General features: G+C 42.9%; 1 protein-coding gene across 1 annotated transcript in view; it reads left to right on the top strand.

Annotated features, from left to right (window-relative positions):
- The window catches only part of dmbx1b (diencephalon/mesencephalon homeobox 1b), a 53,008-nt gene that overhangs the window by 6,211 nt on the left and 22,971 nt on the right, over window positions 1-23,826 (top strand). The window contains exons 2-3 of the mRNA XM_089001567.1: window positions 300-556; window positions 4,521-4,590. The gene's annotated coding sequence lies outside the window, so the exon portion shown is untranslated. The remainder of the gene's footprint in view (window positions 1-299; window positions 557-4,520; window positions 4,591-23,826) is intronic.

Genomic DNA, 23,826 nt, shown 5'->3' with positions numbered 1-23,826 from the left:
GAGTAACCTGTAACCTGTTTTGAGTAACCTGTACAGGTTACTCAAAACTTTTGAGTAAACTGTACTCAAAAATTTTGACGTAATCAGTTGCCATAAAAAAATTTGAGTACTTTCAACTTGTTGGGTTTTACAGTGTAATATTTGAAGGGATTTAAACATTCTAATAGGTTCCCCAAATTCATAACGGCCCTCGAGAAGAAACCATAACTACAATGTGGCCCGCGGCAAAAAATGACTTTGACACCCCTGCCATAAGGCATCAAAACAACAACATTGACAACTTCCTCCTTATTTTGCAGTGTTTCACTGAAAGAGGAAAAGGAAGAGAAAGGGTGAGGCTGGCTGTGAGAGAAAGGCGCTTTGGGTTGTCAACGTTTTAGAAGCTTAAAGTCAAACGTATCCGGGCTCAGGAGAGAGGAGTCTGGGTGTTAGGCAGCCGGAATGACTCCTGATAGAAGGAGTTTGCGGCTCAAGTCGAGAGGAATCGTCTTGGCTGCGGGATGAGGCGGCGACTAATTGATTCTCTGAAGTTTCCTGTCGCATAGCCCGATTACAGGTATGACCGGATTTAAAAAAAAAAACTGGAAAGGAGAGGGGGGGGAAAAACAAGGGATCTAGAAGAGGGGAAAAAAAATCAAAGAGAAAAGAAGATGAGGCCTGCCATAGACGGATCAGCATCATTTCGACTCATTGGTGTGCTTATTCCTGCCTTGTTTGTGCGTGCACGTCGCCGTTTGATCTCTGGCAAACCTCAGATCACGTTACCAGGCCCCCTTTTTTTCCCCCCTCCCGTTTCCTCCTAAAGCAGGGGTGTCAAAGTCATTTTTTGCCGCGGGCCACATTGTAGTTATGGTTTCCTCTCGAGGGCCGTTATGAATTTGCCATTAGAATGTTTAAATCCCTTCAAATATTACATATAGAGCACACAGCAAATTAAAGAATAACTCGTTTTTAAATCTGAAGTCAAGAATAATGACTTTTATTGTGGTTGACATCCAAAAATATGAAATTTTGGCTCAGATTTTAGCAATCATCATGGAATTTAACAAGTTTGATTAGCTTTCGCGGGCCGAAAAAAAATGATGTGGCGGGCCGGCTTTGGCCCGCGGGCCTTGACTTTGACACCCGTGTCCTAAAGCAACACATTGTATTGTTGCACCTGATCACTCACTTCTTGTTAACGCATCTCGAAGCCCGAGGCGCCCACGTCTCACCGGCTGTGACAAGATGGAGCACCGAGGCCGCAAAGCAAGGAGGCGAACGTAGCGTTAGCTGCGCATATCTCCACCTAAGCCGTCATGCGTGCAGGCTGTTATGGCTTGTTTAGCGCCAAAGTCCAATCCCGGGCCCCGGAGAGCCATTTCTTCCAGCCCCCGACTATCGATCGGGCCTTAAGGCCAGCACATTCTGGGGGCCCCCGGACCCTGATCCTGTTCAGTCATAAGCGTACTCGTGTCAAGGCGGTAATTATCATTGATCTGTTGCTGGCGCGACAGGGCAGCGGCCGCTGTGTCGTGATTCATATGAGCGTGCTGGACTCCAGGCAGCTAATCAGCACCTGACGGACGCCGTTTGGTGCACTTTGTGATGGATTTGGAACATGGGATGTTACCGGAGTTTTTGCCACTGTTGGGAACTAGCCGGGTGCGCATACTTTGTCACTGCACACAAATCTTTCTTTTGCTAGTTCTTTCTTTCTTTCTTTCTTTCTTTCTTTCTTTCTTTCTTTCTTCCTGTACTTTTCTTTCTTTCTGTACTTTTCTTTCTTTCTTTCTTTCTTTATCTTTCTTTCTTCCTGTACTTTTCTTTCTTTCTGTACTTTTCTTTCTTTCTTTCTTTCTTTCTTTCTTTCTTTATCTATCTATCTTTCTTTCTTTCTTTCTTTTATCTTTCTTTCTTTTATCTTTCTTTCTTCCTGTACTTTTCTTTCTTTCTGTACTTTTCTTTCTTTTATCTTTTGTTCTTTTGTTCTTTCTTTCTTTCTTTCTTTCTTTCTTTCTTTCTTTCTTTCTTTCTTTCTTTCTTTCTTTCTTTCTTTCTTTCTTTCTTTCTTTCTTTCTTTCTTTCTTTCTTTCTGTACTTTTCTTTCTTTTATCTTTCTTTCTTTTATCTTTCTTTCTTTCTGTACTTTTCTTTCTTTTATCTTTTATCTTTCTTTCTTTCTTTCTTTCTTTCTTTCTTTCTTTCTTTCTTTCTTTCTTTCTTTCTTTCTTTCTTTCTTTCTGTACTTTTCTTTCTTTTATCTTTCTTTCTGTACTTTTCTTTCTTTCTGTACTTTTCTTTCTTTTATCTTTCTTTCTTTCTTTCTTTCTTTCTTTCTGTACTTTTCTTTCTTTCTTTCTTTCTGTACTTTTCTTTCTTTTATTTTTTGTGCTTTCTTTCTTTTTTTCTTTCTTTCTTTCTTTCTTTCTTTCTTTCTTTCTTTCTTTCTTTCTTTCTTTCTTTCTTTCTTTTATCTTTTGTTCTTTCTTTCTTTCTTTCTTACTTTCTTTCTTTCTTTCTGTACTTTTCTTTCTTTTATCTTATGTTCTTTTTTTCTTTCTTTCTTTCTGTACTTTTCTTTCTTTTATCTTTTATCTTTCTTTCTTTCTTTCTTTCTTTCTTTCTTTCTTTCTTTCTTTCTTTCTTTCTGTACTTTTCTATCTTTTATCTTTTGTGCTTTCTTTCTTTCTTTCTTTCTTTCTTTCTTTCTTTCTGTACTTTTCTTTCTTTTATCTTATGTTCTTTTTTTCTTTCTTTCTTGTTTTTGTTTCTCTCTGTTTCTCCCTCTCTCTTTTTTTTCTCTTTCTTCCTCTCTCTTTCTCTCTCTATCTCGTTCTTTTTCTCTTTCTCTTTCTTTCTCTATCTTTCTCTCTCTTTCTATCTTTCTCTCTCTCTTGCTCTCTCTCTGTCTCTCTTTTTTCTCTCTTTCTTTTTTCTTTTTCCTTTCCTTTTTCTTTCTTTTTTCTTTATTTCCCTTTTTTATATATTTTTTCTTTCTTTCTTTTTTTCATTTTTTGGTTTTTTCTTTTTCTCATTTTTTCTTTCATTTGTTTTTTCTTTCTTTTTTTCTTCTTTTTTTCACATTTTTCTTTTGTTTCTTTTTCCTCTTTCTTTCTTTCTTTCTTTCTTTGTTTTTTTCTTTCTTTTAACTCATTCACTGCCATTCACAATTTTTCTCAGGATTGAAAATCAGACATTGAGCACCATTCACTAATTTATTCAGGTTTTGTATTTTTTCATCCTTGGGTCCCAATAAAGCGCTGGCAAGACCTCTGGTAATGTTTTTCCCTTCCACAAGGGGGCAGCATTTACATTTTTTTTATTGTTAGCGCTTTGTTCCAGCTTCAGCTGTTTTTGAAGGGCTATATAAACCAATATGTATGTATCGCATTGTATTTTAGACAGCCACCCTCATTTCAAGCTCATATAACTCCAGACCCATATCATTTAGGAATGAACTCTTTTTCTCAGATAAAATAAGAGAGTCTAAGGTTTCCTACGCTGCATTGCATGTTTATATAGTCCTTAAACTTGACAATGACAAAAACCCTGGCACTGGAGTGGACACATTTTTGCACATATCTGGCAGTGAATGAGTAAATGAATCAAGTATTTGTAATTTGCTTCTTCCTGCTGTTGCGTTGTGGCCAGGTGTTCCGATACTTTTGATAAATCTAACTGCTGTAGACTGTCCAAAAAAAAAAAAAAAGTACTAAAACATTTGGCGGTTCCCAGATAGCCCTTCCCGAACATTTGTATCAGAGTTAAACGTTTTCATATTTGCGATGCCGTCATCTCTTTAAAGTGACACAAATCAAAAGATGGGAGACAGACAGAGGTGGAAATGGAGAGACGGCGGCGGTGTCAATGCGGGCAATCCGTTTTCTCCATGCGAGCGCCAGAGCGGGACGCATGTCACCTACACACGGAACCCCATTTCCTCTGATTAAGTCCTCTGAAAAATTCCATTTGTCAGTGTCAAGGCGGTTGCAAGCAACTCAGCCAGCCGTGTCTTGTTGACTGTATCATTTTCCAATTTACATCAAGCCCCGACAAATGTCGCAGACATCATCATCTTCGTTTTCGTCATCGTGTCCCTAATGTCCCCTCGCATCGTCTTGATGTCTTTGTTGTTCCTTTGGGTGATGCTATTACGATTACCTGCGCCAAGGAGCTATTATAAAAGTGCCAAAACTTAACATAGGTTTCGCTCTAAAACTAATGGGGTCAAAAATAATAATTTGGAGGTCAGGTCAAATGAATATTCCACAAAATCACCCAAGAAAAAAAAATCTGTGTCTGACCCGCAAGAAAAAAACAATACCCAAACAAATTTGGGAACGGCGCTCCACATCATATTTTTAATTCCCGAATAAAGTTGAGCTACGCGGACTAATACATGGACATTCATACTGAATGTCTAAATGTGTTGCTGCACCATTTGTGTCCAACTCATGCAACCATTTCCAAGATTCAGGTTTGGTTTGACAATAAACTTCAACTCAAAGAAGCCTTTTTCCCCCCTTTTTTTGTTGCAGAATTGTTCACTTTTTGGCAAGGTGATTCTGCTTCTTGTGAAGTGTGTTGAATTAAGTTCCCAACCACCAGGTAATGCTCATATTTTTTACTTATAACCGTAATATTGACTCCCTCCCAACTTTCAAAACAACTCAAAACCCATCTGTTGAAAATTGCATTCATGATCTAGTGTAATCAGCTATTTTATTATTTATCATTTTACTTATGGTTTGATTTTGTGTTTTGTTTTTATTGTAAAGTGTTCTGAAAGGCGCTTGAAATTGAATGTATTATTATTATTCTTATTATTATTACAGTAAAGTCTCGTTATATCGATATCGGTTATATCGATAGTACCGCTTATTACGATACTTTTTCTATGAACGCAAGGAGAAAATTTCATGCGCGCAGGGTCGGATATATTGATAGTCCCGGTTATATCGATATTTTTTCTGGCTCCCGAGAATATCGATATAACGAGACTTTACTGTATTATTATTATTATTATTAATATTTTTATAAATTAATTCCTTAATTAAAAATATAATCAGAATGACGCCTTGTATATAAGAAATATTTTGTATTTCCAAGAATATCAAGATCTACTGTATATCTATATCAGTATCTAATTCTACCTAGTCAGGCTGGATCCCTTCCCTCACCATAATTGCAACCTGTTTTCCTCCCTCGTTCTAAAAACATGGTCAGTCTGGAACCGGCACGGTTGAGATAGGATGGAACGTTTCAATGTCTCTTCTATCATTTTGCCATCATCATCCCGCTTCTCTCTATCTCGAGTCCCAAGTGGGAACAGGGCGGCCCGAAAAGAGGGCACGCAGCCGTACTCTGAGCCCAACTTCAATATGATGGTGCTGGTGGTGGGGGAGTTATTATTCGGGCTCTTACATTGTGGGTCTTGCGACAGGTAGGGGGCGGTCCGCCTTGATGACTAGACTCAATCACCTGTGACAGTTTTGATTTGATGTCACTGGTCGGGTCGCTCGATTTGTTTGAGCAGTTAAGAGGCAATTGTGTGACATTGGCAGCGGAAGGCGTGCTTTGACGCCGCACCCGCTGAACCGAGGGGACGAGACGAGCCATGGCGATAATAAATGAGGGTTATTTCCCGTCCGGCATTTACCGCACATTGGTGGTTGTGTGCTTGTGTGTGTGTGTGATGACAAGCGCCTGTCGGATGGTGCGGGATGATAATGGTAAAATGATAGAATCGTGCTGGTTCCTTCTTTTATGTATAATAAATGTGTTTTGGTATTATAATTAAAGAAAAAAACGGTACTGTATAATAAAGTCGTTTTATTTACCTTTGTGATGGTCGTCGATGGCTTGATGGAATGGATAGCTTTTTGCTTAAAGTGTCTCAAGGAGCTCTGGGTTGTACATCTTGGAAGTTGTGATATTACAATATCAGAATCAGAATACCCATATATACTGTGCAAATGTAAATGTGCAAAACCGTTCCATAAGAGAAAAAAAACTGTACATAGTGCAGAATCAAGAAATGCATTTGATATATTGCAACAACCTATATTTACAAGTGTCCAGTTTTGTATTTTTTTTTTTTTTTTTTTTTTTAGCAACAGATGCAAGCAGACACACTAGAAACATCATTCATAGCTGGTTCCCTTGCTTGTCTTTTCATTTCAAATTGAACTGATGGCTAGTGCGGTTTATTTGTGCAGCCTGATTGATGGGAATTTTAACCTTGCAGTCTACACTCTGCCTTTGAACTATCAAAGTTAAAATCCATTTTTTCACTCTCTCTCTGTCATCTGCCTGTCTCTTTAATGTTTAAACCACCTCCCGTCACTGCTGCGTTCTTGACCAATCACGTGGCCTTAACTGGGGGCGGGAAATAGAGGACCAAAACAAGCCGGCTGCCATTTTCTTGTTAGGAGAACGGGCTCGTTCGCGAACGACACATCACTCATTGTGGCAGCTCCGTGTGTATCCCGAAAAATAGTTTGTATACCAAGGTAAAATGTTCATAAATTTCACGTTCGTAAACCGAAAAGTTCGTAAGCCAAGTGCTTCGTAAACCGAGGTATCACTGTACTTGGAAATTCACATGCAAAACAGTATTTTGAGATTATTTTTTTTTTGATGAATGATTTTGCGAATATCCATCCGTCCATCCATCCATTTTCTAATCAAATTTTCATCACAATGGTTGCGAGTGTGCTGGAACCTATCCAAGCTGACTTCGGGCAGTCGGTGGGACCCTGAACTGATTGGCAGCCAATCACAAGGCATATGTAGATGAATAAGCATCCATATGAATGACCCCATGCTGAAAGCAGCTGCAAACATCAGGGCCAAATCAGAAATAAATCTAATCAGGAGTGTGACTGTAGTACAAGCACACTGGCAGTGAAGCTCTGTCTTTATTCAATGCCGCTATGCTCATCTTTGAATGCCAGAATCCTCCTTTTCTTACGTAGAAGACCAAAGAGGAGAAGTTGTCTCCGATGAGTGGAAATCTTTCAAGCTACAGTTTCCTACCTCATTCGCCGGCCCGTCACAGTGAGGCGCGATTCGGTAATTTTAGGTGAGAGTGGAACAAGGGGCTTGAGTCAAAAATGGGAACAAAAAAAAAAAAACAGCTGACCCACTTCTGTTTTGTGCTCTGACCGTGAGGCGGCACGAGGAATGGCCTCTAAGATGCCAGCAGAAAGGCTTTTTTTTCTGCTTCTTCTGCGTGTTGAGCTCATCCATTTGTTTGTTATCTCAATCCAGGATTTGGAGAGATACAAAGCTGATTAAACAACAAAAGCATATGGGAAGATAAAGAACACTTAGGTAATGGGTTTAGCCCGCCTGCTTAGCACGCCAAATTCATCCCACCCTCCTTTTTTTTCTCCCTCTCTCAGCTTTTTTTTTCTCCCTCTTTCGGCTCAAAATGCATTTGTTATTCTTTGCTCGGTCTTGATCCAGATAGGGAGAATGCATGAGAAAAGAGACACTATTAGAGTGCAAAGATTTGCGAATGGGTTTTAGGCTAGCACAGTTTTTTTTTAATCAGTCTGCACAAATAACGATGCAACGTAAAAGACAACCACAGATTCAATCATGGCTTGTGCGTTGGCTAGCACACACAATGAGCCAGCAGCATCCTGTTGCCTTGGTCTTTGCTGAAACTAAGGCAGACTACAGTGAGACCTCAACTTACAAACAACTCAACTTACAAACTTTTCATCTTACAAATGTCAAATTTCTGAAAATTAAACCTTATAATAAGCACTATTTTCATAATACACACCCACCACGGCTGGCGGAGTGATCTTCGGCGGAAGCGCACGACCGAACAGCACCAGAGGTTAAGTTACCAACAGTCCTTATGGAAGGTGACTCTCCTTCCATAAGCCATCAACGACCATCAAAAAGGTAAATAAAACGTTTTTTCTTTAATTACAGTCCTCATGTAATGCGCCTCTCTTTCCAAACAGCAATTCCCTTTGACCTCCAACGCCATTCCATCAAGCCATATGTAAATAAAGTGACTTTATGATACAATGCAGTGTATTTCTTTCATTACAATACAATAGCACATTTATTATACATAGAATAAGGTATGTTGTGTGTAGTTTTAAGGCTTATTCAGTTGAAAAGTATATTTTATGGAAACCCGGGAATGGATTATTCCCATTTTAATGGTTTCCTATGGGAATTTTTTTTTGAGATACACACTTTTCGCCTTGCACACTCTGTCTGGGAACCAATTAAATTCGTAAATTGAGGTCTCACTGTACCTCGAATATATATAGATATATATTTTAGATATATATGTATAGGGCCGGAGCTACCAGCAAAATTTTAGTTCGCTGACAAAGCTTCTTAGATGAGGAGCGAAATGTCCAACACCTTCAAAGAAGTACAGATGACGGCTGAAGAAACCTTTTGATAGATGGACCACTCCCATACAACAGACCTTACACCCCCCCCCCCCACCTCTTGCATGGTATGTAAACCAATATGGTGCATTAAAACAAGCCTAACTCCCCCAAGCGAAGCAGCTAAAAGCAATCTCTGGCTCCAGCATTGACTATGATAACAACACCTTAAAGAGGTCAGTGAGGAAAATGGTGGGACGGGGGAGGTATAAACACCTCCCCACCTCCTACCCCATTTTATGGAAAGCGGCCATGAGAAAGGTGCTTATTTAGAGCAGATGAAGAGCATGATGAGAGGCAGCGGACTTGGATTAGGGAAAGGAGACGAGCCGGGCCAGAAAAGGCAGGGGGGTGGGGAGGGGGAGGGAGACGGTTTGGGGGTGAGGTGTGTGAGCGTAGGGAGGTAAGGTAGAGGGAGGGAGGGGGGGGGGGGTTATTGGTAGAGGACAGCGTGGCCGGGTGCCGGTGTCTGGGCTGCTTGGATATGGGGGGAATATTAATCTGGGTTTAGCGCGAGCAGGACCCCACAAACGGCTCAAGCAAACAGAGCTTAGACGGGGCCAAGCCTCCGAGAAAGTCCTAAATCTTCACATTAGCTCCCCGCGTTTCTTCTGCTCAACCCGTAAGCTCTTTTTCTAAAGGACAGCACAAACAAACCACAACCCCCTATCCCACCCTCAACTCACACATAGCCCCCCACCTCCCCTCTCACACCCTATAGTACCTCTTGCCAGTCCTACACTTCCTCTCTTACACTCTCTCAAAATCAAGACGGATTTGAGATTTCAGGAAATGTATAAATCCTTGGTCTGAGTGGATAGGCAAAGATTAGAAGACCCCCGCGCTCCACCCCTCTTAAAGGGACGGGATGCCCTCCAATTGTGTTGTTTATTCTCACTCTGGCCTCTTTCTGTGTGAGCAAAGAAAGAGGGAGCAAAGAGAAACACTTCAAAGGACTTGAGCCGCTGTCTCGATAACCTCAGTGAGACGCGGAGACGTGGGAACAGAGGTGGAATGGGTGGCTTGAGTGAAGGGGTAGGTGGGAGGGGTGATTATTGACAGGTGGAAGGTTCTGACATTCTATCCTGGTGCAACCTGAAAAACATTTTTTTAGTCAGGAGGGTCAGTGCGGGATTTCCTCTTTCGTCAAATAAATTTGTCATTTTCAAGAATTTTTTTTTGACTTGTTTGGTGACAATGACCTAAAATCAACTCAGCACACCTTGTAACAAGCAAACAAACATCTAATTATTACACCTGTATTTAAAACAACCGAATAATATGCTGTGACTGTAAAGTGTCCTTGAGAGTTTTGAAAGGCGCTTAGAAATTAAATGTATTATTATGGAGGACACTGATTCGCTGTGGCGACCCCTTGAAGGGAAAAGCCGAAAGTAAAAGAAGAAGATAATTATTATTATTATTATTATTAAATGTATTATTATTATTATTATTATTGTGCAAGTTGTGTATTTTACGTCAGGCACTTTGTTGGGCAGCTAAATCTTGGAAAACTGGGTTAGTTTGTCAAAATTATCTTTGTTTTAACTATTTTTTTCATGTACTCAAAAATTATTGGATGTATAGTGTGATTAGTTTCTTCTACAGAAACACAAAATATGTTTTGGATGGATGAAAACTTAAAAAAAAAAAAATATTTATTTGTTTTCTCCTTGACAAGGACCCACCCACACTCTACTTAGTGACAGTGACAGTTAAATTACCAGTACAGTGATACCTTGTCTTACGAACTTAATTGGTTTCTAGACAGAGTGTGTAAGGTGAAAAGTGTGTATCCCAAAAATTAATTTCCCATAGGAAACCATTAAAATGAGAATAATACGTTTCCAGGTCCCCATAAAACATTACAACATACTTTCTAATTTTCTAAGCCTTAAACCTAAACCAAATATATCTTATTTTATGGATAACAAATGTGCTATGGTATTATAATTAAAGAACTGGGGGTTTGGGGAATAGAGGACAACAAAAAAAGTCAGCTGCCATTTTTTTATGAACGGACTCACTCTCTCTCTCTGTCTGTAAACCCCCCTCCCTCACTGCTGCGTTCTTGACCAATTTCATGGCTTTAACCGACGACTGGGGGCGGGGTATAGAGCACCAAAATAAGCCGGCTGCCATTTTCTTGTTAGTAGAACGGGCTCGTTCGCAAACGACACATCACTCATTGTGGCGCCCCGTGTGTATCCCGAAAAATAGTTTGTATGCCAAGGTACAATTTTCATACATTTAACGTTCGTAAACCGAAAATTTCATTAGCCAAGGGGTTCGTAAACCGAGGTATCACTGTATGTCGTTTCTGGGGAGTTATTTCTGATCAGTCATTTTTAAGACGCCTTGCAGTGGGCCAGCACGCGAATTTAAACAGTGGACATGAAATAATATCAGACAAAATACTGAGAATAGAGCAAGATGTTAGAGGATCTCAAATGCTTTATTAGCATTGGGTCATTTTTCGAAAATAGTGGCTTGGATGAAAAAGTTAGACCTACTCTGGGGATACTAACCCATTTTGCCAATGGAAAAAGTATGCCGAGCCATGTTGTAATATTATTCGTAGCCTGGAAAGGAAAAGGCGTGGAGGTTGTTGGAGGGAATCCGTGAACCTCATCCCATCACCCGCAGCTTGGCGGCGGGGAAGGAAGCGGGAGGAAAAGTGCCTTCTCACTGAGTTTCATTAACCTGACCACATGCGCCAAAAGCTGCGGTGTTAGACTTAATCAAAGTGACACTGACACACTTACCGCAATCTGACGCCTCACCTGGGAAGCTCATCCGGGGGCCTGCTGGCTCTCTAGTACACATTTCAACAACACATGCATGCATGGTATTTATTTATTTATTTAATCATAAGTATCGATATACAGTGAGACCTCATTACAAACACCTTATCTTACAAACTTTTCGTCTTAAGAACCTCTAATTTATGAAAATTAAACATTATAATAAGCACTATTTTCATAATACACACCCACCACGGCTGGCGGAGTGATCTTCGGCGGAAGCACACTCCAGCCGGCGCTACTTCGCACACCCCCTCTCATTGAATGCACACGTCAATCGCCTACTTGGAGCTTTTTGCTGATAATTTTACTATGATGGGAGCGAAAAAAAAAACCACCACAGGCTCGTGTTCAGCCCAAGAAGACACAAAATAAAATCACCGTCGCTGAGAAGAAGGAGATAATTGAAAAACACGAACATGGTGTGCATTTGTGTGATTTAGTGGCCGAGCACGGCTATGCTAAGTCAACCATTGCTCCCATTCTCCGGAACAGAGAAGCCATCAAAGGTGCTTCTGTTGCAAAAGGTGTTTTCCGTGCTCTCAAAGCGACGGTCTCGGGCAATCGAAGAAGTTGGAAAAAAAACTTTATTTTACAGCACAGTTTATTTCTTTAATTACAGTCCTCATGTAATGTGCCTCTCTTTGTGACTTTATGATACAATGCAGTGTATTTCATTCATTACAATACAATAGCACATTTATTATACATAGAATAAGGTATGTTGTGTGTAGTTTTAAGGCTTACTTAATTAAAAACTATATTTTATGGAAACCCGGGAACGGATTGTTCCCATTTTAATGGTTTCCTATGGGAATTTTTATTTTGAGATACACACTTTTCGCCTTACACACTCTGTGGGAACCAATTAAGTTCGTAAGTTGAGGTCTCACTGTACGTTGAGGCATTCTGTAAATTGAAAATTTCACAAGAAGAGACGTTCTTTGTAAGTAGAGGTATCACTCTATAAGTGTTTGGGGGAAGAAAAAAGCACTAATATGATTTTGATTTTGCTCCTCGAATGACATGGCCTTGAGTCCCAGGTGAATCCTTCATTGTAGATATGAGGCAAAGCGAGCGCAGCATCGCCACCCAGTATATTCTGAGAAGTTAAGAATTAGTGTGTGATTAGCCTAATACGCCGCAAAGAGGAGAAAGTAGCGCTTAAAAAGTGACAGAGAGTAAAAATCCACTTCTGTGGACAAGAATTACTCACGCAAAGGAGCAAAATGGGGGGTTTAGATGTGTACAGTAGGAGGACTGCTCGTATTTAAGCTCCCTGCAAAGTCTCCCGTCGGTGGCATTATGGCGCCCGTGCACCTGTCAGACAACACAAGACGACGAGCCGACGCGCCTTCATCAAATATTTGCGACGCCGCGACCCCCCCCCCCCCATGTCTCCATGTGCAAGCATACTGTAAAATGAGTTATTTTAACTCATTCACTGCCAGACATTTCTCTTGGCTACCCGTGCTACCAGTACATATATGTGACTGTTTGAATTATTGTCCAATCATATTTCAGCTTCAATGTGTTGCTATGTAACTAAGCGGTAATCTGCCCAGGGCCTTCAGAAGATATAATTTAGAGGACAACCGAAGTTGTGTCCATAATTTGTAAAATCACTTGAATTGACCTCTACTAAGCATATTTTACAAAGATTCCACCGCATATAGCTATATTTTACGTTTTAAGACTCGCGCTGAATATTCAGCGCGTGACAAAAATTTTGAGCCCATTGAGCACATGTATTATTATTATTTACCACACAGAGCTTTGTCGCCATCTTCTGCCTTTTTTGGGTGCGACATTTCCCCCCTGATGTCTCAAAATGACACGGAATAAATTCTTTAATCGATTGCAAACATGTATGCTTTCCTCTTCAGAACTTTTTGAATCATATTCATAACTGGATGAGTGCCCGAGGTACCCCGAAGCCGACCTCGGTCGACCACACCCGGCAGCGACCGCGCGCAGCCCCAGGAGGGACTCTTCGAACCGATGGTGATAGGGGGGGGAGACGACCACGCCAACCCGAGGGCTCGTCGCACCCGAGGCCCCCAGCCTAGGACCCACGGCCAATGTAAGTCCCCGCCGAAACGGAATCCGTTGGGGGCTAAGTCCACTACACGAGCCACACGGTTGGAGCTGGAGAGTGAACTATTTGGCCCCTCCAGCTCCCAAAGAGTGTGGGCACTAGTGGACTCGGGGGCCGACGGGTGCATCATTGACCCCCCACCTGGCCGACCTGCTGGGCTGCCGACTTTTAGATCTCCTTCCCCCTAAGGAGATCGTCGACTTGGATGGCCGATTATTAGCCCGGGTCACCCACCTCACGGCCCCACTTAAGCTCCGAGTGGCAGGCAACCATGTGGAGCACCGCCAATTTCTTGTTATGCCCTCCCGGAACGCGCCATTGGTCTTGGGTCTCCCCTGGCTCAAGGCCCATGACCCATCCATTTCTTGGGAGGGCCCCACCATTCAGGGCTGGAGCCCCTACTGCTACGCTAACTGCCTGCGGTCGGCTACGGCAGGGCGTAACCCCTCCCGCGGTGGCCCGCCCGAGGCCATCTGCCTCAAAGGCGTGCCACATTGCTACCACGACCTGCGGGAGGTGTTCAGCAAAGACAACGCCCAATCCCTGCCGCCCCACCGACCGTATGACTGTGCTATAGACTTGCAGCCAGGGGCTCCATTACCGGACTCCAGACTTTACCATATTTCACAACCGGAACGGGAAGCCCTGAGCACTTACATAGACTCCTCTCTAGCGGCAGGACTCATTCGGCCGTCGCGTTCCCCGCTGGGCGCAGGGTTTTTCTTTATCGACAAGAAGGACGGATCCCTGCGCCCATGCGTTGACTACCGGGGCCTGAACGACATCACCATCCGCAACAAATACCCTCTCCCCCTCATGGATTCGGCCTTTGCGCCCCTTCAGTCCGCCACCATTTTTTCTAAATTGGATCTTCGCAGCGCCTACCATTTGGTCCGAATCCGTGAGGGGGATGAATGGAAAACAGCCTTCAAGACGCCTTTAGGGCACTTTGAATACCTGGTGATGCCGTTCGGGCTCACGAACGCGCCGGCCGTATTCCAGAATTTTATTAATGATGTGCTCAGGGACTTCCTCAATGTTTTTGTTTTTGTTTACCTCGATGACATTCTTATTTTTTCTCGCTCTGCAGAAGAACACCGGCAACACGTCCGACGGGTCCTGGCGCGGCTCCTGCAAAACCGGCTCTATGTGAAGGCAGAGAAGTGTGACTTCCATGTCCGCTCTCTGTCGTTCCTGGGGTTTGTGGTGGAGCAGGGGCAGCTCAGGGCCGACCCCGCCAAAACCAAGGCGGTGGTGGAATGGCCGATCCCAAAGACGCGCAAGCAGCTTCAGCGGTTTTTGGGGTTTGCCAACTTCTACCGCCGTTTCATTCGCGGGTATAGTCAGAAGGCACTCCCCCTCACTAACCTCACGTCCACCAAGCTCCCTTTCAGGTGGACTCCCGATGCTGAGGGGGCTTTCAACCGCCTCCGTCGTGCCTTCACCAACCCCCCCGTTCTGCGTCATCCCGACCCGGATCTCCCGTTCACGGTCGAGGTTGACGCATCCGAGTCCGGAGTAGGGGCCGTCCTTTCCCAGCGCTCTCCCACCGACCAGAAGCTACGCCCCTGCGCCTTCTTCTCCCGCCGGCTCAGCCCCGCCGAAGCCAATTACGACGTCGGCAATCGGGAACTGCTGGCGGTCGTCCTGGCCCTGCAGGAATGGAGACACTGGCTTGAGGGAGCTAAACACCCCTTCACCGTCTACACGGATCACAAGAACCTGGCGGCCATCCGGTCGGCCAAGAGACTTAACTCACGGCAGGCCCGATGGTCACTCTTCCTCACCCGTTTTGACTTTTCTCTCACCTACTGCCCAGGGTCACAGAACACCAAGCCCGACGCCCTATCCCGTATCCATGAGCCGGCAGAAAGGGAGGAGACTACCGCCAACATCCTGCCGGCCCAGCGCATCCTGGGCGCCCTGAGGTGGGAGGTTGAGAGAAAAGTCCAACAAGTCCAGGGAACCACCACCATCCCCAGGGGCTGTCCCAAGGATCGCCTGTTCGTCCCCCCCCCCCTACGCACTGAGGTGCTCATCTGGGGGCACACATCTAAGATAGCTTGCCACCCGGGGGTCAACAGGACGATCCAACTCATCGCCCAACGGTTCTGGTGGCCGGGGTTTAGGAGGGACATCACCCTCTTCGTGAAGGCCTGCCCGACCTGCGCCCGTGGAAAGGCCTCCCACCAGCCCCCGGCCGGACTCCTCCAGCCCCTACCGGTTCCGTCCAGACCCTGGTCCCACATCTCCGTCGACTTCGTGACAGGCCTCCCCCCCTCCCGTGGCAAGACGGTCGTCCTCACCGTAGTGGACCGATTCTCCAAGTCGGCCCACTTCGTTCCGTTAACCAGGTTGCCGTCTGCCACCGAGACGGCTCAACTCCTGGTTAACCATGTCGTCCGTCTCCACGGGATTCCGACTAACATCGTGTCGGATCGGGGACCGCAGTTCGTGTCCAAGGTATGGAAGCGTTTCTGTCGGTCCCTAGGGGCATCGGCGAGCCTGTCGTCTGGGTACCACCCCCAGACCAACGGACAGACGGAGAGGAAGAACCAGGACCTGGAGGCGGCCCTCCGGTGCGTGTGCCTCCACAACCCGGCGTCGTGGGCCCTGCACCTACCCTGGGTGGAGTACGCCCACAACTCCCTGGTCTCCGCAGCCACAGGTCGGTCCCCATTCATGTCCGCCTGTGGCTATCAGCCGCCCTTATTTCCCACACAGGAAGGCCAGGTGGAGGTCCCGTCTATCGATCATCACCTCAGACGGGCCCACAGAGTCTGGAAGGAGACCAGGGACGCCCTGTCACGCACCGCTTCCCGGAACCGGCGGGTGGCAGACCGCCATCGACGGCAAGCACCCAGCTACCAGGTCGGGCAGGAGGTCTGGCTATCTACGAAGGACCTTCGGCTGGCAGGGTCCTCGGCCAAGCTGGGCCCACGCTTCACGGGTCCCTTCCCCATCGAGGCCATCCTCAGCCCGGTCTCGGTGAGGCTCCGGCTACCACCCACCATGCGGATCCACCCCGTGTTTCATGTCTCCCTCCTCAAGCCAGTGGAGACCAGCCCCTTAGCCCCCACGCCCGCCCCCCCCACCTCCCCCCCGGATATTGGACGACGGACCAGTCTACACCGTGCGGGAGATACTGGACTCCAGGCGCAGGGGCAGAGGAGTGCAGTACCTGGTCGACTGGGAGGGCTATGGACCTGAGGAACGTCATTGGGTCCCACGGGCCTGGATCCTCGACCCATCCCTCACCCGGGCCTTCCATGCGGCTCACCCATCCAAACCTGGGGGGCCGCCGAGAGGCGTCCCTTGAGGAACAAGAAAGCATGTTCTCACAATCTGAAGCCATTGTTTTGATTTTCGAGCAAGGCAAGACGTCGTGGCGTGACACCACGAACAAGGGGGCGGGACCTTCCGAAACTGGCCACTTCCGGTTTAATTTTTTTGCACACTTTAAGTCATTTTTATTGGTGTTTTGCATTTGACTAAAAATATCATACTGCGTGTTTTGGGTATTTTAGATGCTATAAAACGTTTTTCTGATGTCAGTTAGGAAACAAAAAAGTGATGTCGGTTGTCCTTTAAACATTCAACGCAGCGTGAGTAACCTTAGACTCTCCTCTTCAATCAGAAACAGGTTATTTCCTAAATTATATGGGTCTGGAGTTACATGAGTTTGAAATGAGGGCGGCTGTCCAAACTACAATGCAATACATACATATTGGTTTATATAGTCAAAGTCAATGTCAGCTTTATTGTCAAATATGCTAATATGCATGACATACGGCACAGATGAAATTACAGCAGCTGAAGCTGGAACAAAGCACTAACATGGGAGAAAAAAGGCAAATGCTGCCCCTTGTGGAAGGGAAAACATTGCAAGAGATCTGGCCCGCACTTTATCGGCACCCAAGCAAGAAAAAAAACAAAACCCGAACTAATTCGGGAATGGCGCTCTACGTTATATTTTCAATTTCCGAATAAATTAGTGAATAGCAGTAAATGAGTTAAACATTTCATAAAAAAATGGCTTCAAATGCGTATCTGAGGGTGTTTGCAGAGGAGAAGCACCGAAGTGTAGGAGAACAACCTTCATCTGTGCAGATCAATCTTCCTGTGACACTTCATTTAGGCTGCATTGATGTGGAATTAGGGTCCATTACGGCTATTGGCAGGATCTGACAGCGCTTCCCAGGCAAGGCCTCTCCTGAATAGAGAAGATAAGACCTTCTTTTTAGCCATACATAGATTTTTATTTTTTTGTGCCACTCTTTCATTCAAGCCCGTCATCAGTATTACTAATCGACTAAAAGAACACGTAAGGGTTTTCTCCCCTTTTCCCTTCCATTGACTCAACTTTGGCTCAGGGGATCCTTCCAAAGCCTTTTTTTTCCAAGGGTAGATTTCAACTCCATTCATTTTCATTATTTTAAGACGGGTATATTTTTGATCTGCAATCTGAATGCACTACTTATTACCGTCCTCCCCTTATATCACGAAGTGACTCCTGGCCTAATCCAAATGGGTGATTTTCATCATTCAAAGAACTACTAATGCACAGTTGTCAAAGTCAAGGCCCGCGGGCCAAATCTGGCCCGCCACATCATTTTTTTCGGCCCGCGAAAGCAAATCAAACTTGTTAAATTCCATGACGATTGCTAAAATCTGAGCCAAAATTTCATATTTTTGGATGTCAACCACAATAAAAGTCATTATTCTTGACTTCAGATTTGAAAACGAGTTATTCATTAATTTGCTGTGTGCTCTATATGTAATATTTGAAGGGATTTAAACATTCTAATGGGTTCCCCAAATTCATAACGGCCCTCGAGAGGAAACCATAACTCCAATGTGGCCCGCGGCAAAAAATGACTTTGACACACCTGTACTAAGGTATTAGTCGCAAAAAGAAAGATGTAAAAGTCACTGTTCCTTTACACTACAACAGTGCCTTAACATGAAATAAAACCAAATAAACTTGGATACAACATGCAAATTAATATGGTGGGGAAAATAAGTCCTAAAATGTGTACTCCAGCTAACATGCAATTTTTTTCCCAGACTTTTAACTCATTCACTGCCAGACATGTTAAAAATGTGTCCACTGCAGTGCCAGGGTTTTTTGTCATTGTCACTTGAATTCCAGGACCCACAGATTATTGAGTTTTAGGACTACATACTCGTTGAATTCAGCGTTAGAAAACTTAGACTCTTATCTTTTATTTGAAAGAGAGAGAATTCCTAAATTATAGGAGTCTGGTGTTATATGAGCTTGAAATGAGGGTGACTGTCCAAAATAGAATGCAATATACAGTGATACCTTGGCTTACAAACTTAATTGGTTCCCAGACAGTGTGTGAGGCGAAAAGTGTGTATCCTAAAGATTAATTTCCCATAGGAAACCATTAAAATGAGAATAATCTGTTCCCAGGTCCACATAAAACATAATTTTCTACTTTCTAATTTTCTAAGCCTTAAAACTACACAACATATACCTTATTTTATATATAATAAATGTGCTATGGTATTATAATTAAAGAACTAAACTGTACTTTATAATAAAGTCGTTTTATTTTCCTTTGTGATGGTAATTGATGGCTTGATGGAATGGAGTGGCCGGTTTCCTCAGCTTTAAACACTTTATGACTTTATTCTTTCACCATCTTGAGGAATGATCCCTTGTAGGTGCTTTCTTTGTGATAATTTTATCTAGTTCTTCATCAATTGTGTTCTCTTTAGCTGAGTTGATTGCTTTTTGCATCAAGTGTACAGATGGCTTGTGCGGGTTGTTTGTGGAGCCTGATTGATGGAATATTTTAACCTTGCAGTCTACACTCTGCCTTTGAACTATCAAAGTTGAAACTCTCACTGTCGTCCGCCTGTCTCTTTAATGTTTAAACCACCTCCCCTCACTGCTGCGTTCTTGACCAATCATAAATTTTTCATACATTTAACGTTCGTAAACCGAAAAGTTCGTAAGCCAAGGGGTTCGTAAACCGACATATTACTGTATACATATTGGTTCATATCGCGCTTGATCAACAGCTGAAACTTGCACAAACATGGGAAAAAAAAGGGAAATCCTGCCCCTTGTGGAAAAGAGAAAAAAATGCCAGCGGCCATGGCTAGCGCTTTATCTGCACCCAAGCATGAAAACAAAACCCGAATAAAATAAAAAATGGCGCTCTATGTCATAATTTCAATAATAAATTCATGAATAGCAGTGAATTAGTTAAGTTCTGACACAGCCATAAAACACATTTTTTTTCTCGAGGTAACAAGAGAATAAACTTTTTCAAAACCTGTCACTCATACTTAATGTTTTTTTTTTTAATAAACACACTAAATACATATTTTTCATAAAGTCCACTTGCATGTTTACATGCACGTCTTTGTGCTCTTTCGTCTAGCACCTAAAGGTGGTTTTAGGGGTGAAGGTGTTAGGTCAGCATCACCCAAAGTTCCCCCCACCCCTGCCCTCCGCTGCCTATAAAGAGTCAACCCCCCCTCACCCCCAATCGGCGCATCCCTCACTGACCAAGCGGCTGAGAGGCACACAGATACCCCCTTAAGGAGCTTTGCTTTCTGCAGGAAACTTAATCTCCTTTTTAAACGCTATACCGAGGCTCCTCACAAGCCCCTGAATGGAGCATGGAGGGGGTGGGGGGGGGTTGTTATGAGCTGGCGGCAGAGTATCTCCGATCCCACATGGCAGCCCGGCCCAAATCTGAATATGCGAGGCGATGCTCTTGTCGCCAGCGTAGGAATTAAACCTGCGATAGGCCACGCCAAATATGCCACCTCGTCCTCCGTCCCCTCCTGCCGCGCCGACTCGCCTTCGGCGCGGGCGTGACGGCCTGTGACGGACTGACATGACAACACAGATATCCATTCAGGGGAATTTTATGCAAGATTTTGGGGGACAAAGATACCTCAATTGACTAGAAAGAAAACATAGAGGGTGTCCCCCCCCGGTACTAGGTAGACTTGAAGGCAGCACAGTGGCCAACTGGTTCACATGGCGACCTCACAGAGTCGCCATGCGCCTGAATAAAATTCTGAAAAAAAAATTATTCAGGAAGAGGTGTGACAGATTATCCGAGAAGGAAAAGGGACACTTCTGCCCAGAGCGGCAGAGGCGCAGTGCATAGGGCCCTATTCACCGACATGCTCCTTTAGCAGCCTGTCAGAAGACTATTCCCCAAAGGAAACACGACGATGGCTTTCCTCGCGGGCCCTCATAAACTCCTTGAAAAGGACTTTAGAGTGACGAGGAGCCCCCCAAGAAAACGAGATGTGGGCAAAGCAAACAAGCCTCACAAAGCCTGTGGACATGGTGTCTTTCGTTAACCTAACAGGAGTTATGGCGTTCACTCGTCGGCGAATGAAAGGGAAGACATTTTATTGCAGTGGGTGCAACCAATGGAGAACCGTGGCGCTCTATTTCATGCTCAAGTTATACAAGAGGAGTAAAGTGGGAAGGACAGCCTCTGAAACTGTTTTATTCCTTGCTTGTATTCAATTGAAAGCATTTTATTAACCTCTGTTAAAACATATTTGATATTTGGTTTATCACTTTCACTGGGCCTATTAAATTGATTTCATATTGTAATTAGTTCATTAAAGCTATTATTATTATTATTATTATTATTAATTTTCACATATGTAAATTAATCAATAATAACTATAATACTTTATAATAATAATAATAATAATAATAATAGTAATTATTATTATTATTAATTTTCACATATGTAAATTAATCAATAATAATTATAATACTTTATAGTAATAATAATAATAATAATTATTATTATTATTAATTTTCACATATGTAAATTAATCAATAATACTTTATAATAATAATAATAATAATTATTATTATTATTATTAATTTTTACATATGTAAATTAATCAATAATTATAATACTTAATAATAATAATAATAATAATAATTATTATTATTATTAATTTTCACATATGTAAATTAATCAATAATACTTGTAATACTTTATAATAATAATAAATATTATTATTATTAATTTTTATATATGTAAATTAATCAATAATAATTATAATACTTAATAATAATAGTAATAATAATAATACATTATTTAATAATAATAGTAATAGTACCAATAAGAATAATCATATTATTCTAACTATTAGTTTCTGTCATTTGATTTTTCTGAACTGTGTAAGCTTATTCATGCGCTACAATTGGTCTTTATGTGGGAAGATCTTTGGACAGAGACAAGAGAGCGCGAACAGAATATGAAAAGCAATGGCTAAAAATTGCGAAATGGGGGACAGACAGACAGACAGACAGACTAGAGGACAAACTAAAGTAACCAAGCGAAAGGACAATAAGAGACAGACAAAAGAACAAATAGCAATGACAACTGGACAAGTAGCATACATCCTGTTAGCTTAGAACGAAAGATGCTATGTCCTTGTGGCAGAGGGACTACCAACGGAAATTAGCCTTTTGGTTGGACTCGAGTAGATTTAGATTTTATATATTTTATTACAGATAAAGTGAAAGTCAAGTAAATAGTCAACCTGCGATTTGTATTCGTATTCGTGACACTGACTTAGTACTGATATTGGCGTTATGGACATAGGCCCGCTATTAAGTATCAGCGTTGACAACCGTTTCAGCAATACTGGCACCGTATTTATTTGATACCGAAGATATGGATTTGTTTTTATTCAGGATTGTATCCCAATACATTTATTTTTAGTATCGCATTTCACTAAGAAGCATCATACCCCGCACACCGTGGCGCGTTCACTTGCCTGAAACTTCCTCACAGTTACTTGAGATCGCCTTTCAGGAAGTCCACCTCTAAGAGACTCGAATAACCCTCATTCTCAAAAAGCCCTTTTTTCCCTTCATAAGCTCCTTCTATGGATATACCCCGAACCCTAAAAATGTACCTCCCGGATTGCTCATCGGACTTGATATCAACCCTCTTATTGGTCCACTTCTTAAAGGGTCTTTATTAATGCAAGGGAAAGGGTCTTTAAAAGACACATTGGCCAAAAGAAAGAGAAAATGATATCTCCTACTGGAGTGCTTAGTTCTGACTAAATGAATCTTGACAGTATGGAGGATACTCAGCCCAGTATTGGAACCAGTCAATTGCCACCTATCCCCCCCCCCCCCTATCATATCAGATATATCTCACTGCTTTAGATGCTCCCCCTCCCCCTGTCCAGCGGTTGCGGCAGTATAGCCCGACCACATCATAATCCTCTTAACGCTCTGCCTTATTAACCATTCATCTAAATGACATGAAAGCAACCGGCGGAAAAAGTGTGTGAGAAAGGGTGCCCGAGAGGTTTTTTCAAAGGGAGTCCCCCCCCCAAAAAAATATAGAAGCGACCGAAGCCCCCTCGCCAGAATATAGTGCAAGCCCATTCGCTAGCCACTTGCTTCGTATTTTCCCCCATTTGATAATGTGACAAGTGTGTCGAAATCTGCTCAAATGTACTTTGGAGCCCATCAAGCAGAGCAAATCGAGCCAATTGAGCGGCCGCTAAATTGAATTCCAATTAAGACCACCATGGCCATGGTGAATACGCGGCTGATCCATGTGCCTTTTGCCGTTTTCAATTTGAGAAATTGGGCATCGCTTTTGATCCCTCTTATGCCTTTCCCTCCAACCGCTCCATAACGTCACACAAATACCAGCGCTGGAGGATGATGCTCATTAATGGCCCATTTGTGAATCACGGTTATATTTCACCCCCATTGGGAAATTAATTCTCAGGCCCGCTGGCAACTGGGTAGACCGATACCAAATTTCCTGATATTGAAATCAACAATAAATGGAAATCACTTTTGCAAAGTTTTGCATATCTAAATATGATGCCTCATGCAATATCACAACTTCTAAGATGTACTACCCAGAGCTCCTTGAGACACTTTATGCAAAAAGCTATCCATTCCATCAAGCCATCAACGACCATCAAAAAGGTAAATAAAAAGACTTTATTATACTGTACAATTTAGTTCTTTAATTATAATAGCACAGCACATTTATTATACATAAACTAAGGTATATTTTGTGTAGTTTTAAAATTAGAAAGTAGAAAATTATGTTTAATGGGGACCTGGGAACGGATTATTCTCATTTTAATGGATTCCGATGAGAAATGAATTTTTGGGATGCACACTTTTTTGCGTTACACACTCTGTCTGGGAACCAATTAAGTTCGTAAACCTAGGTATCACTGTACCATATTTTCCGGTGTATAAGGCGCACCCCCAATGAATGGTGTATTTTCAAACTTTTTCCATATACGTATAAGGCACACCGGACTATAAGGCGCACCTTCAATGAATGAAAAAGGTTTTCCAAATATAATATAGAAATATATAGAAGTGTTCCAAATATACGGCACACCACATGATAAGGCGCAACAGTCAAGGCTGGGGTTATGCACTACTTCGAAGGGGGGAATTGGAGTCGGCAGCTGCTGACCGTAGTTGCGAGACCTGTTA

The sequence above is a fragment of the Hippocampus bargibanti genome, linkage group LG07, assembly GCF_051943395.1.
Source record: "Hippocampus bargibanti isolate YZ-2025 linkage group LG07, ASM5194339v1, whole genome shotgun sequence".
Taxonomy (NCBI): domain Eukaryota; kingdom Metazoa; phylum Chordata; class Actinopteri; order Syngnathiformes; family Syngnathidae; genus Hippocampus; species Hippocampus bargibanti.
Note: the sequence above shows the minus strand (reverse complement) of the source record. Positions and strands in the feature narration are given on the sequence as shown.